Here is a 13,797-nt window from a genome sequence, read left to right on the forward strand (position 1 = left end):
ACCTGGCCTTAAGGCCTGAAGCATACTTACTAGCCCAATTGAATAAGGCACCTGGAAAACAGCTGTTACAGTTTGTTATTTATCTGTTATTTTGTTATTTATTTGCCTGTAGACAACTGTTGTGTTGTATAGGCATCGTCAGATGGTTATACATAAGGTCAGTTGTTACATAGTTATATAGATTGTGGTACAAATGACTACACAAAAGTTAACATATGGTATATGATTATACAAAAGGTCAGTATCGTTGTGTGACATAAATTACAGTTTCTTTGAACACAATCACATTTATAATAATAGTGAATCATATTTTTTTCATTATGTAGGAATTCACTTATACTGTAGAATTCTTTCTCTTTCAACCATGTCTCTACCACCATTTTAAATCTATTCTCATGCAATTCCCTCATTCCATGTGATGTATTGTTGTAAAATGTTTTGCCAGCATGTAAAAAATTATTTTGGATTTTACTCAAATGTGTCCAAGGAATGTCTAATAAGTTCCTATTTCTGGTTTCATATGAGCGCACATCTGACCTGCTTTCATACATGTGGGCAATCTCTTTGGCATGCATAAGTGCTTTAAGTTTGTATAGACTGGGAACTGTGAGAATTTTGTGCTCAATGAAGTACTGTCTGCAAGAAGTTAAATTGCTCACACCAAAAATACATCTAATGGCTTTCTTCTGCCAGAGGAAATCATGTTTTGCCCCAGCAGAGTTTCCTCAATGAAGTATTCCATAATGCAGATGAGTATGAAAAAAGGCATGGTATGCCATGAGTATGCACTCCTTACTGACACAATCCTTCAGTTTCCTAAGGAGATGTAGAACTCTTGCCAACTTACTGCACAACTTTTCTGTGTGGGTGTTCCAGCACAATTAGGTATTCAGATAAGTGCCTAGCAATTTTAATGAATGTCTGAGTTCATTAGGCCCATCATTAATATGATTTAGTCAATACAATCGCTATTTTTCTTCATTTATACGCGGTGTAAACAGCTTCAGTCTAACATTTTTGCTTTTCCTTCACTGTAAAAAAAAGCCACTCCATCCATATTAGACGAAAATTTTTAAAAGCCAGGCGAAACCTGACAGCCATGCACTCTTCAAACCTGGTTACATTCACATGGCAGCGAATATTGATTGCGGAATTGAAAAAATGGCAACCAGAAGCGGATTTCCAGAATCGATTTTGAAGTGTTTACACTACCACCCAGAACAGGTATTGGGAAATCGGTTTACAAATCCAATTTTTGAAGCCTCATTTAATCGGAGTGAATGAATAAAAGTTAATTGGCAGTTGGATTGAGTACATTCAAACTGTTCTTAACTGATGGCATGATCTGATGCTCTCCTGGATCCAGCCCTGTAGTTCTGTTGTTTTTATATAGGGACGGGAAACTATTAGTTTGTCAGCTTTTTAAGACATGAAAAGAAGAGAGAAGGCCAACGGAGCTGTAGTGGATGTTTCGAGTTATTTGCACAGATTACAAAATAAGTACTTAATCACAGCTGGTTAGTTCCCTTCTAAATGCAGTATTGCTGAAATAAATAATGTGAACGAAAATGTCTCGCAAATAATCGGCTGTAATTTTGATCGGCCAATGAGAACTTGATTTGATTTTCTGTCACAAGACCTGTGTGCCGACGCACGACGTCGTGTCATTGCTATATTTTTGTTACCTTTCATTATGAACCGTTGTTGCAATACGGCGTATTGGACTTTTATTTAACCAATTAGTTTCATTTGGATTTGCTATGTGTAGGACGCATGTATGAAATTTCTGTAGAATAGTATTGTCTGTGCATGAAAAATCTCTTTTCATTTGTTATTCTAGAAATGATATACTGGTGCCTTAGAAGAATCGTGACTCTTAATTATTATGCTCCGTTAGTAGTATTCTGTCGCAGCATTTCAGGTCACTTCGCCAAATCTGACTATATCGATATTAGAATTCGGGGAATCCCGAAGCGTTATAGTGTTTCATGTGGGAAGTCACCTGTGTTTATAGTGTGCTAGTGCAGTGTGCAAACTGTAACATTGGAGTGTGATGACGTGATGATGTGTAGTAGCTAAAGTAACACGACGAAGAGTATGTGAAGCATTAGCGTATTATATTCGTCTTCTGTCCCTGCTTTAATGCATCTGTAGGTCCGTGAAAAGCGTAAGTACTGTAAAAATCACTAGTGCATTCCAATTACTATTACTGTATGGCATCCGACTTCCTGCTCCACCGTTATAGACCCCACGTTATTTGGCATTGGTATGTGTACATGTATTTGACATGACATGTACCATTATGTTCAATGGTCAAGGACTAATAAAAAACCGGTATAACTTAATAAAAAGTAAATATGATATGAAAATGTCGGCATGTTCTAGATTTCAGTGCGCAACAAACATTCTCATACACGACGTTACTGAATGACTTTTATGTAATATATAGGCGGAGATTATGCTTCGTGTATTTGAGTATTGTATTGCGTGATGCTTTATCTCACAGCATTCGTATGTTTTCCACCTTTTTGTTGTATTTATTTATAGCCTACTTTCATCCGTAGATATACTTATTCGAATCGATGCCGTCATTTTACCTACACTACGCATAATTTGTAGCACAGGTAGATAAGAATCATGGGGACATACATGCACTGTTTATCACAGAACTACTTAAACAAATTTAAGGAACTGAAATAACCTGATTCAAACAAGTGCCTCAATCGTGACTTCCCTGATACCGGTAGCATAATTTGGTTCTGAGGTTATATAGAATAATTTATAAATTAGACATGTATGCTAATTGTGTTACTAAAATACTCCATCCTCTTTAACGGAATAAACACTATTTTTAGCTCATGTATATTAAGATGTTTATTAACTTTATATGGTCACTTTTGACCTTTATGGCAGTTTATTATATTTCTTGACTCCTTGATAAATCATAGTAGTCTCAGTCTTTATTTGTTCTATCCAGATATAAGCACTCACTGTAACTGGTCTGTTTGTAATGTATGATGCATATTGCACGGTGTTTTTCTGTAGAAAAATATTAGTGTGGAAGATGTATTTGGTCGTAACTGTCAAAATACCCCTTTTTTTAAAAAAAAAAAAATACCTGTGTGGTGGACCCTTATGTGACTCTTGCTCTTTTTTCTGATTTACAGTTTGAATGCTTATTCCATATTTTTAGCTTTATGCTTCCCCCCCCCCCCCCTCCCCCAAGTATTATGCCATAACTAATGATAGAATGTATGTGTGCAAAATATGGTGTGGGACCGATGAACGTAGCAGTCTGCTCCCTTTAATCCCCCCAAACCAACCAACCAAAATATGTTGTTTTTAGACACCAGCTTATTACCCACTGTGGTTAATATCTGTAGGGCAAAGCATGCTGTGCTAATTTTTTCCCAGATAATATGATTTATTTGTCCCATCTGAATTGCTGATCAGTATACATACCTATAAATTTTGTGCTTGCCTCAAACTCTTGTGATCACATGTACTATCAAGTCTTGTTGAATTAGGTTTTTTTTTATGTATATAGATGTTCATATTATTAGTCTTCATTATATTAACAGTTTACCTTTATTTGTTGACCTTTTGCTACTGCTGTAAGTGCCTTGTCACCTTTTCTCTATGTAATTATTCCATAGCTTTCAAGCAAATACACTGTTTCTCCTTGTGTGATCCATTGTGGAAATCATTAATGTACATGAAAAACAGTATATGGCCTGTTGAGTCGACTCTAGTGTTCAAATGTACTGGATTTGAATGAAGATACTCCATATATTTTGCGATACTTGAAATTTGGGATAACTACCTCTGCACCCTGTTTGCTAGGCAGTACCTGAATCATTCTTTTACAGTGTCCCTTATTCATCATGTTTAAAGTTTAACTAGAAGTATATCATGATCATTTAAAGCAAATGTTTTACTAAGCTCAAGGAAAATGCCTGTTATGTGTTCTCCTTTATCTGGGGTTTGTAAAACTAGTTTCATAAACATTGCTGCAGCAGCTTCTTTTGCCTTTCCTAATATGAAACCAAATTGTTCCTTGTGCAGCAGTTGCTATTAGGCAGTTCCACAAGCAACAGAATGACAGTCAGTGATTTTTTTAATGAGTCATTAGAAAGAGCACATGTTTGTACTTTTTTTCTACATAAGCAAAGAAATATAATTTTCATAGTGTAACAGTTTGTTTCATTAATATAATGAGACTTAAGTAGAAAAAGGGAAAAAATGTGGCAGTGGGATGACACAATTCAGACATGCATATTGTGCTCATTTATAGTACAGCAATAATTCAGCTCACCCAATTCCTATAGAAATTCACAAAAAGATCTGTTATGGGAGGGAATAAATGGTAACTAGATGACATAGAAGGTACACATATTAAACAAATATTTTATTAATGAAATTTATAAACAGTGTGGTAATGGAATGATGCTTTCACTTGAAAATACCAGTTTCATTGTGCATTGCTGTTGTGTAGGGTATTTATTCCTGTGATGTATAGCAGATGGAGTCAGTATCTGTACAGACTTGTCTTTTTTCACCCCCAACATTTATATTTGTGTGAGGGAAGTTAAATATCTTCCCATTTGAAACATTCTTTCTAAGAAATGAAACTTCATAAACATATTCAGCATAAAATATCTGCCCCACAAAAAATATTGACCTTTATGTCTTACGTAAGCAACCAGAGCAAAATCCCCACACCAAGCAAGGTGGCGCAGTGGCTAGCACATTGGACTTGCATTCGGGAGGACGACAGTTCAATCTTGCTTCCGGCCATCGTGAGTTAGGTTTCGCGTGATTTCTCTAAATCTCTCCAGGCAACTGCTGGGATGATTCCTTTGAAAGGGCATGGCCGACTTCCTTCACTGCCCTTCCCTAACCCGTGAGACCGATAACCTCGCTGTCTGGTCTCCTTCCCCAAACAACCCAACCCAAAATCCTCTTGAAGTGAGGCAATACGTTTATGGTTGTCCTATGAATTGCCTCTGTTTGCAGCTTGCTTTTTGAAATTGTGTGCAAACATGTGGGGGATAGTGAGTAATAATGGTACTCAATAATAAAATGAGAAATAGGCATAACAATATGAATAGTTGTGGTCTGTTCTGCTGGAAGTATTCCCACCCGCATTTGATCTAATTCCTCCTTATTCTCTGTAATTTGGAGAACCAAGGTATAAAAAATGTTTATTCTACCAAATCTTTCATTTTTGAAGATATAATGTAATTGGATCGATAAAAAAAGCTTTGTTGATATGCATCAAATATTTCATTTGTAATTTTTGTGAAATTATCAGCATCAGATCGTATGTGTTTCCCAGCTTTGATGACACCTTTGCTGTGTAAGATGACAGATAAGTGCCATGAACTATTTATTCTATAGTGTTTTCTGAAAACTGTCAGGCTGAGAAAGAGGAAAATGCTTTAAAATTGACTGGCCACACCTTCACAGTAATACACTTCTAACAACACAACACGTAATAATGCTTTTATAAGTTAGGCCTAATTCTTAGTGACCTTTAAAGACAGTCAACATTGTGTTGCAGTAAACAGGAGGTCAGTACTTTTATAGGCTACAATGAGTTTATTTTTTTCCAGGTTTCCCACATAAAGTATTTAATTAGCATAGGTTATGGAAGAAAAAGGATTGGTTTTTCAAAATAAATAATTACATTCTACATGTAGGAAGCATTTTTTGTAAAGTGGATTATTGGCCCACCTTTCAGCAGCTTCTCTTCAAACAGACTGTGTGTTTCTTCTCTCTGAGAATTATGTACTTGGTTTACAGCACTTCCTACTTTTACCCATTACATCCAATTAATACTAACAGTGTAACCACGTACAGGTGCCTGAAATTGTAGTAGAGCCAATATATAACTATATTTGTTGTGTAACATATTAAGAGTTGAGGAATGTCAGTCATTTCATTGTAAAATTAACATCATTCTGTTACTCCATTTACGTCATCCCATTACTGCATATGTGTCTTTCGGAGCGTGGAATGTCAGATCCCTTAATCGGGCAGATAGGTTAGAAAATTTAAAAAGGGAAATGGATAGGTTACAGTTAGATATAGTAGGAATTAGTGAAGTTCAGTGGCAGGAGGAACAAGACTTTTGGTCAGGCGAATACAGGGTTACAAATACACAATCAAATAGGGGTAATGCAGGAGTAGGTTTAATAATGAATAAAAAACAGGAGTGTGGGTAAGCTACTACAAACAGCATAGTGAACGCCTTATTGTGGCCAAGATAGACACGAAGCCTACGCCTACTACAGTAGTACAAGTTTATATGCCAACTAGCTCTACAGATGACGAAGAAATTGATGAAATGTATGATGAAATAAAAGAAATTATTCAGATAGTGAAGGGAGACGAAAATTTAATAGTCATGGGTGACTGGAATTTGGTAGTAGGAAAAGGGAGAGAAGGAAACATAGTAGGAGAATATGGATTGGGTCCAAGAAATGAAAGAGGAAGCCATCTGGTAGAATTTTGCACAGAGCACAACTTAATCATAGCTAATACTTGGTTCAAGAATCACAAAAGAAGGTTGTATACATGGAAGAAGCCTGGAGATACTGACAGGTTTCAGATAGAGTATGTAATGGTAAGACTGAGATTTAGGAACCAGGTTTTAAACTGTAAGACATTTCCAGGGGGCAGATGTGGACTCTGACCACAATCTATTGGTTATGAACTGTAGATTAAAACTGAAGAAACTGCAAACAGGTGGGAACTTAAGGAGATGGGACCTGGATAAACTGACTAAACCAGAGGCTGTACAGAGTTTCAGGGAGAGCAAAAGGAAACAATTGACAGGAATGGGGGAAAGAAATACAGTAGAAGAAGAATGGGTAGCTTTGAGAGATGAAGTAGTGAAGGCAGAAGAGGATCAAGTAGGTAAAATGACGAGGGCTTGTAGAAATCCTTGCGTGACAAAAGAAATATTGAATTTAATTGATGAAAAGACAAAATATAAAAATGCAGTAACTGAATCAGGCAAAAAGGAATACAAACGTCTCAAAAATGAGATCGACAGGAAGTGCAAAATGGCTAAGCAGGGATGGTTAGAGGACAAATGTTAAGGATGTAGAGGCTTATCTCACTAGAGGTAAGATAGATACTACTTACAGGAAAATTAAAGAGAGCTTTGGAGAAAAGAGAACGACTTTTATGAATATCAAGAGCTCAGATGGGAACCCAGTACTAAGCAAAGAAGGGAAAGCAGAAAGGTGGATGGAGTATGTAGAGGGTCTATACAAGGGCGATGTTCTTGAGAACAATATTATGAAAATGGAAGAGGATATAGATGAAGATGAAATGGGAGATACGGTACTGCGTGAAGAGTTTGACAGAGCACTGAAAGAGCTGAGTCGAAACAAGGCCACCGTGTAGCAACATTCAATTGGAACTACTGACGGCCTTGGGAGAACCAGTCCTGACAAAACTGTACCATCTGGTCAGCAAGATGTATGAAACAGGAGAAATACCCTCAGACTTCAAGAAGAATATAAAAATTCCAATCCCAAAGAAAGCAGGTGTTGACAGATGTGAAAATTACCGAACAATCAGTTTAATAAGCCATAGCTGCATAATACGAATGGAAAAACTAGTAGAAGCCGACCTCGAGGAAGATCAGTTTGGATTCCGTAGAAATACTGGAACATGTGAGGCAATACTGACCTTACGATGTAACTTAGAAGAAAGATTAAGGAAAGGCAAACCTATGTTTCTAGCATTTGTAGACTTAGAGAAAGCTTTTGACAATGTTGACTGGAATACTCTCTTTCAAATTCTGAAGGTGGCAGGGGTAAAATACAGGGAGCGAAAGGCTATTTACAATTTGTACAGAAACCAGATGGCAGTTATAAGAGTCGAGGGGCATGAAAGGGAAGCAGTGATTGGGAAGGTTGTAAGACAGGGTTGTAGCCTCTCCCCAATGTTATTCAATCTGTATATTGAGCAAGCAGTAAAGGAAACAAAAGAAAAATTCGTAGTAGGTATTAAAATCCATGGAGAAGAAATAAAAACTTTGAGGTTTGCCGATGACATTGTAATTCTGACAGAGACAGCAAAGGACTTGGAAGATCAGTTGAATGGAATGGACAGTGTCTTGAGAGGAGTATATAAGATGAACATCAACAAAAGCAAAACGAGGATAATGGAATGTTATCGAATTAAGTCGGGTGATGCTGAGGGAATTAAGATTAGGAAATGAGACACTTAAAGTAGTAGAGGAGTTTTGCTATATGGGGAGCAAAATAACTGATGATGGTCGAAGTAGAGAGGATATAAAATGTAGACTGGCAATGGCAAGGAAAGTGTTTCTGAAGAAGAGAAATTTGTTAACATCGAGTATAGATTTAAGTGTCAGGAAGTCATTTCTGAAAGTATTTGTATGGAGTGTAGCCATGTATGGAAGTGGAACATGGACGATAAGTAGTTTGGACAAGAAGAGAATAGAAGCTTTGGAAGTGTGGTGCTACAGAAGAATGCTGAAGATTAGATGGGTAGATCACATTACTAATGAGGAGGTATTGAATAGAATTGGGGAGAAGAGGAGTTTATGGTACAAATTGACAAGAAGAAGGGACTGGTTGGTAGGACATGTTCTGAGGCATCAAGGGATCACCAATTTAGTATTGGAGGGCAGCGTGGAGGGTAAAAATCGTAGAGGGAGACCAAGAGATGAGTACACTAAGCAGATTCAGAAGGATGTAGGTTGCAGTAGGTACTGGGAGATGAAGAAGTATGCACAAGATAGAGTAGCATGGAGAGCTGCATCTAACCAGTCTCACGACTGAAGACCACAACAACAACAACAACAACAGCAACAACATTACGTTTATAAACTATTGTTAAAGTGAATACTGTTTCCACCTGTCTGAGCCTTCCTGTAAATCTGAACTTCCATGTCTACTCTCAGCCTTCCATAAAATTGCATTGGTTGTGAAAAAAACAAATTTTTACTGGAAACTGGTGTGTTTCCAGATAGATTAAAACATGCAATGGTGATTCGAATCCACGAAAGTGGAGCAAGGGATGAAATATCTAACTATCGGCCCATCTCCCTGCTGCCAGTATTCTCAAAGGTATTTGAGAGAATATTGTATGATAGGATTTGTAGTCACACTACACAATGGCTTGCTGGCTTTCGTAAGGGCTCCTCCACAGACAGAGCTATATTTAACCTAACATATGAAATTTTAGGTGAACTAAATTACAAAAGGTATCCAATGGGGATATTTTGTGACCTTGCCAAGGCATTTGATTGTATAGATCACACTCTTAAAAAATCTTCCCTATTATGGCATTAAAGACAAATCTTTGACTTGGTTAGTATCATACTTACAGAACAGGAAGCAAAGGGTTGTCTTTAAGGGGGAGAGGAACAGCATTAACATCAGACTGGGGAAATATAAAGTATGGGGTCTCACAGGGCTCAATTCTTTAGCCATTAATTTTCTTGATCTACGTTAATGATCTACCAATCACAATTAACAACAGAGCAAAAATAGTAATGTTTGCCGACTATACAAGTAACCTCGTAAAAGGACCCAACTCCACAATACAGGATACAGCCATGACAGTCTACTCAAGTACACAAATGGTTCACTGCAAATAACCTAACCTTAAATATATTTAAAAAACCAATATGATACGGTTTCTGACAAAAAATAAAGCTCCTGAAATACATGTTAACAATCACAAAATTAATGAAACCGCACATACAAAATTCCTAGGTATCCAGATAGACAGTCACCTAGATGGGAAGAACAAATTGATCAGCTGGTCAAGAAACTTAGCTCATCTTGCCTTCCACTAAGAGCTCTCTATCAGTTAGTAGACAGAGAAATAATGTTGTTTTCATATTTTTCATATTTCCATTCTGTTCTCTCCTGTGGCATAATCTTCTGGGGAAATGCTGCAGGTGTTGAAAAAGTCTGCAGAATACAAAAACGAGCAGTGAGGCTAATATGTGGGGTCCCTAATGGGACATCTTGCAGAGGTCTCTTCAAATCTCTCAGGATACTTACCATCACAGGTCAGTATATATACTCACTGATGTCATCTGTAACCAACAACAGGGAACTGTTTCAGAAAAATTGTGACATCCACAATCATGACACAAGACAGGTGAAAAATTTTCATCAAGGCTCTGCAACTCTCACTAAAGTACATAGGGGAGTTACTGAGTCAGGTATAAAGGTCTTCAATAAGCTCCCCATCAATATAAAAAAGGAAATAAATAATGTACAGGTTTTCAAAAGGAAACAAAAATTATTCCTCATCAAACAAACTTTCTATAAAATGAATGAATTCTTAGAGTTATGATGTACAAGAGTGGGGGAAACTGCCTAAGAAAAGCATCCCTTTAAAGATAAAGTGTGATTCTGTTACTTGTAGTTTAATTGAAATTGTGGTGATAAAATGTAAATTTATCTGTTTCATTACGAGAAAATGTGACCTCCCATGTATCCCACTCTCTTGACCATTCACTTAAACCTTCTTAAGGAATGCAGTTAAAACTTTTATTCATTCAAACCATGACCATTTACTTCCTTATATACGTCAGTATCAGAAAAATATGTGCTGTCACTTATTCTACTCTTTTAAACAATCACTTAAACTGTTTTTGGCATAATGCAGGCTTTAATACTGCATGCAAGTAATTGTTCTTGTAAAATAAACCAATGTCTGTGCAATGTGATGTATAAATGTTAATGTACTAATGTAATTGCATCAATTGACTTGTCCTATATTCCTTGTACACTTGCAGTATAACATGTAATCAACAGGAACAAATAAATAAATAAAATGTGCTTTTTTTTAGTAATGAAATGACGAGGTGGCTATAAAAAACAAATCAGCCAAAGGGCCTCACTAATTCCATAAATCAAATAAAAGCTACTGAAATGAGTTGGCTTAGGATATTTGTATACTTTTTCAGATATAGTTAATGTTATATGCCTTTGCAATGGCTTGTTGCTTTGCTTTAAGAAATTAGTTTTCAAGGGTAACTAGAAGCTGAAATTTTACACAAGCTATGGAGCTAATTGTTCAGTTCCAGCACTTCTTAACAAAAAAATGGAGATCCAGATAAAAACGTTTGATGCATCAGCTAAGAGAATTGGTAATCATGACATTTTTTTATTTTTATGATTTATGTCCATGTACCCCTGTAACAGCCCATTTATTTAAAACTGATCTGCATTTTTCTGCATCACTGTAGCAGATATTCTAACTAATGTATTGTGTTAAGTTGGTTTCCCCGTAAAGAGGATTAGACCTATATATTGTCTTCATTTATCATATATTAAGTCTGTTTTTGAGTTTTCTTTTTAACTATAATTAACCTCAAAACTTTGAGGAAATTAGTAATTTTTACCACAGATTTTTCTGTTGCCTTAATAGATATCTTGTTCTGTGTCTTTGCTTCAATTATTGTAGTGAATTAGCAATTTTCTAGCTCAGGAGATTAGAAGATAACCAGCAGCTTTAATTTAACGCTGTGTGTTCACTGTCCTGTAATACATTGCACCAGCTAAAATGCAGCCTCCTGGAATACCGTTCACAAACACAGAATGAATTGGTTGACATTTGTAAGCTGCTTGGAAGTTGCCCTGACTACTGTCAAATGAAGCCACTGTGATCCATTGCATTGGAAGGTGGAGCGTCGGGCAGGAGCGATGACCTCCACATCCATTGGAAGGCCAGAGGCTAGAGGATCTGCCAACCCTCGAGCCTCAACCTTTGAATACGGCTTGAAGTAACCCATCCGAAGAGGCCCCCGTCGTTCCACCCCCGGAGCCCGGGACAAAATGGGCGACAAGCTGTTGAACTCCGAGGGGGGCTGGCTCTCGCTGGGGCATCGCTAACGAAGGCGATGCCGGTGCTGGAGCTACTGGAGGCTGCCAAGGCTGAGAACCATTGCAGTGCGGCAAGAGTCACAGCGGGGAGAGGTGGTAACGTCCCCTGAGAAACCAAAACGGGTGCCGGCAATGGGGAAGCCGCTGTCCAAGAGGTCGGAGGGTGGGTGGCTCAAACGTGGACATAGCTGGTTTTGGTGACGACGTACCACCCAGTCCTCCGCCTGCAAGGTATAGAGCCGGCGGCCATTTCGGCGCAGGACCACTGCCGGTATCCAACATGGATTGCGACCAAACCCATGTGCCCAGACCGACATACCCAGTGGAAAGCCAGGTACTCCGTTTTGCAAAGACTGGCGACGACCAGGCCGGAGGAGGTGCAGCAGAGTCCTAGGTTGGTGCCCATATAGGAGGTCTGTGGGGATGCGTTCTCCCATTTGTGTGGTGCGGTATGCCGTCAGGAAAAACGTCAATGCCTCCTCCGCAGGAAATTCGAGCACATACTTTTTCATCTGCGTCTTAAATGTGGGCACCATGCGCTCGGCTTCCCCACTCGATTATGGATGCAAGGGGAGAGAGCAAACGTACCAAGTACCGAATCGCCTACAAAAATCCTGGAAGGTCTGCGAAATAAACTGCGGTCCATTGTCCGAGACCAGGGTGATTGGCAGTCCTTCCACAGAAAAGACTTTCGCTAGTGCCCGGATTGCAACTTCTGAAGTGGTTGAGGAGCAGCGAACCACATATGGGAATCGGGGATAAGCATCAATGACAATGAGCTAAAAGCCATTGAGAAGCGAGCCTGCAAAATCGATGTGAACACGTTCCCATGCTTGGGTTGCTGGCGGCGATGAAGAGAACGCTGCCCTGGGAGATGCCTGTTGGCTTGCACACAGGGAACAGGCGGCCACCAAGTGCTCAATTTCTCTGTCAATACCAGGCCAGTACAAGCGTCTGCGAGCCAAGGTTTTAGTACAGGAAACACCCCAGTGCCCTGCATGTAATAACGTGAGGACCTCCCTTCGTAAACTTGCAGGAACAACCACGCAAGGAGCTGTATCATCGGTAGCCAGAAGGAGAACTCCTTCCAAGACCGAGAGGCGCTCTCGTAGAATAAAATAATTACGGAGAGGGTCCAAACCCGGCCTGGAGGGCGGGATGACCACCCTTGCTGAATGATACGAACTACTTGCCGGAGAACCGGGTCAGCTGCCGTTTCTCTGACGACTCGAGAACTAGTGATCGGGATGCCATCAACCGCTTGGCGGGATGCCACATCCAAATGAAAACACATAATCTCCTCTCGATTGAACGTAGGATCCGGGCCCACCGGAAGACGGGAAAGAGCGTCGACGTTGGCATGCTGTCCGGTAGGGCAAAAATGAATTGTCATAATGGTACTTAGAGAGGAACAAGGCCCAGTGCTGTAGTCTGTGGGCCGCCCTATCCGGAATCTGAGAGGCGGGGCCAAATAACAATATTAACGGCTTATGGTCAGTGATTAACTGAAACTTCATGCCATGCAAGAAAGGGTGAAACTTGGTAACAGTGTAGACAATGGCCAAAGCCTCTTTTTCCACCTGGGAGTAATGGGCCTGCGCGGGACTAAGAGTTTTAGACACAAATGCCAGGGGTTGCTCGGAACCGTCTGTGTTGCGATGGGCCAGGACAGCCCCCACCCCATACTGTGAAGCATCTGTAGCCAGGACCAACAGCTTATGGAGGGTCAAAAGTAGCCAAACAAGGTGCTGACGTGAGGAGGCCCTTCAACGAGGTGAACGCTCGCTCGCATGCAGGCGACCAATCAAAAGGAACACCCTTGCACAGATGGCAGTACAGGAGGCGGGCTATGGTGGAAGCCCTGGGAATGAACCGGTGGTAATAGGCTATCTTGCCTTAAAAAACT

General features: G+C 39.3%; 1 protein-coding gene across 2 annotated transcripts in view; it reads left to right on the forward strand.

Annotated features, from left to right (window-relative positions):
- Positions 1 to 1,831: 1,831 nt before the first annotated feature.
- Positions 1,832 to 13,797, forward strand: part of LOC126336770 (NFX1-type zinc finger-containing protein 1-like) — a 448,808-nt gene continuing 436,842 nt past the window's right edge. Inside the window, exon 1 of one of the 2 annotated variants that reach the window (XM_050000781.1) lies at positions 1,832 to 2,167. The gene's annotated coding sequence lies outside the window, so the exon portion shown is untranslated. The remainder of the gene's footprint in view (positions 2,168 to 13,797) is intronic. The other variant, XM_050000782.1, reaches the window with a different exon arrangement.

The sequence above is a fragment of the Schistocerca gregaria genome, chromosome 2, assembly GCF_023897955.1.
Source record: "Schistocerca gregaria isolate iqSchGreg1 chromosome 2, iqSchGreg1.2, whole genome shotgun sequence".
Lineage (NCBI taxonomy): Eukaryota > Metazoa > Arthropoda > Insecta > Orthoptera > Acrididae > Schistocerca > Schistocerca gregaria.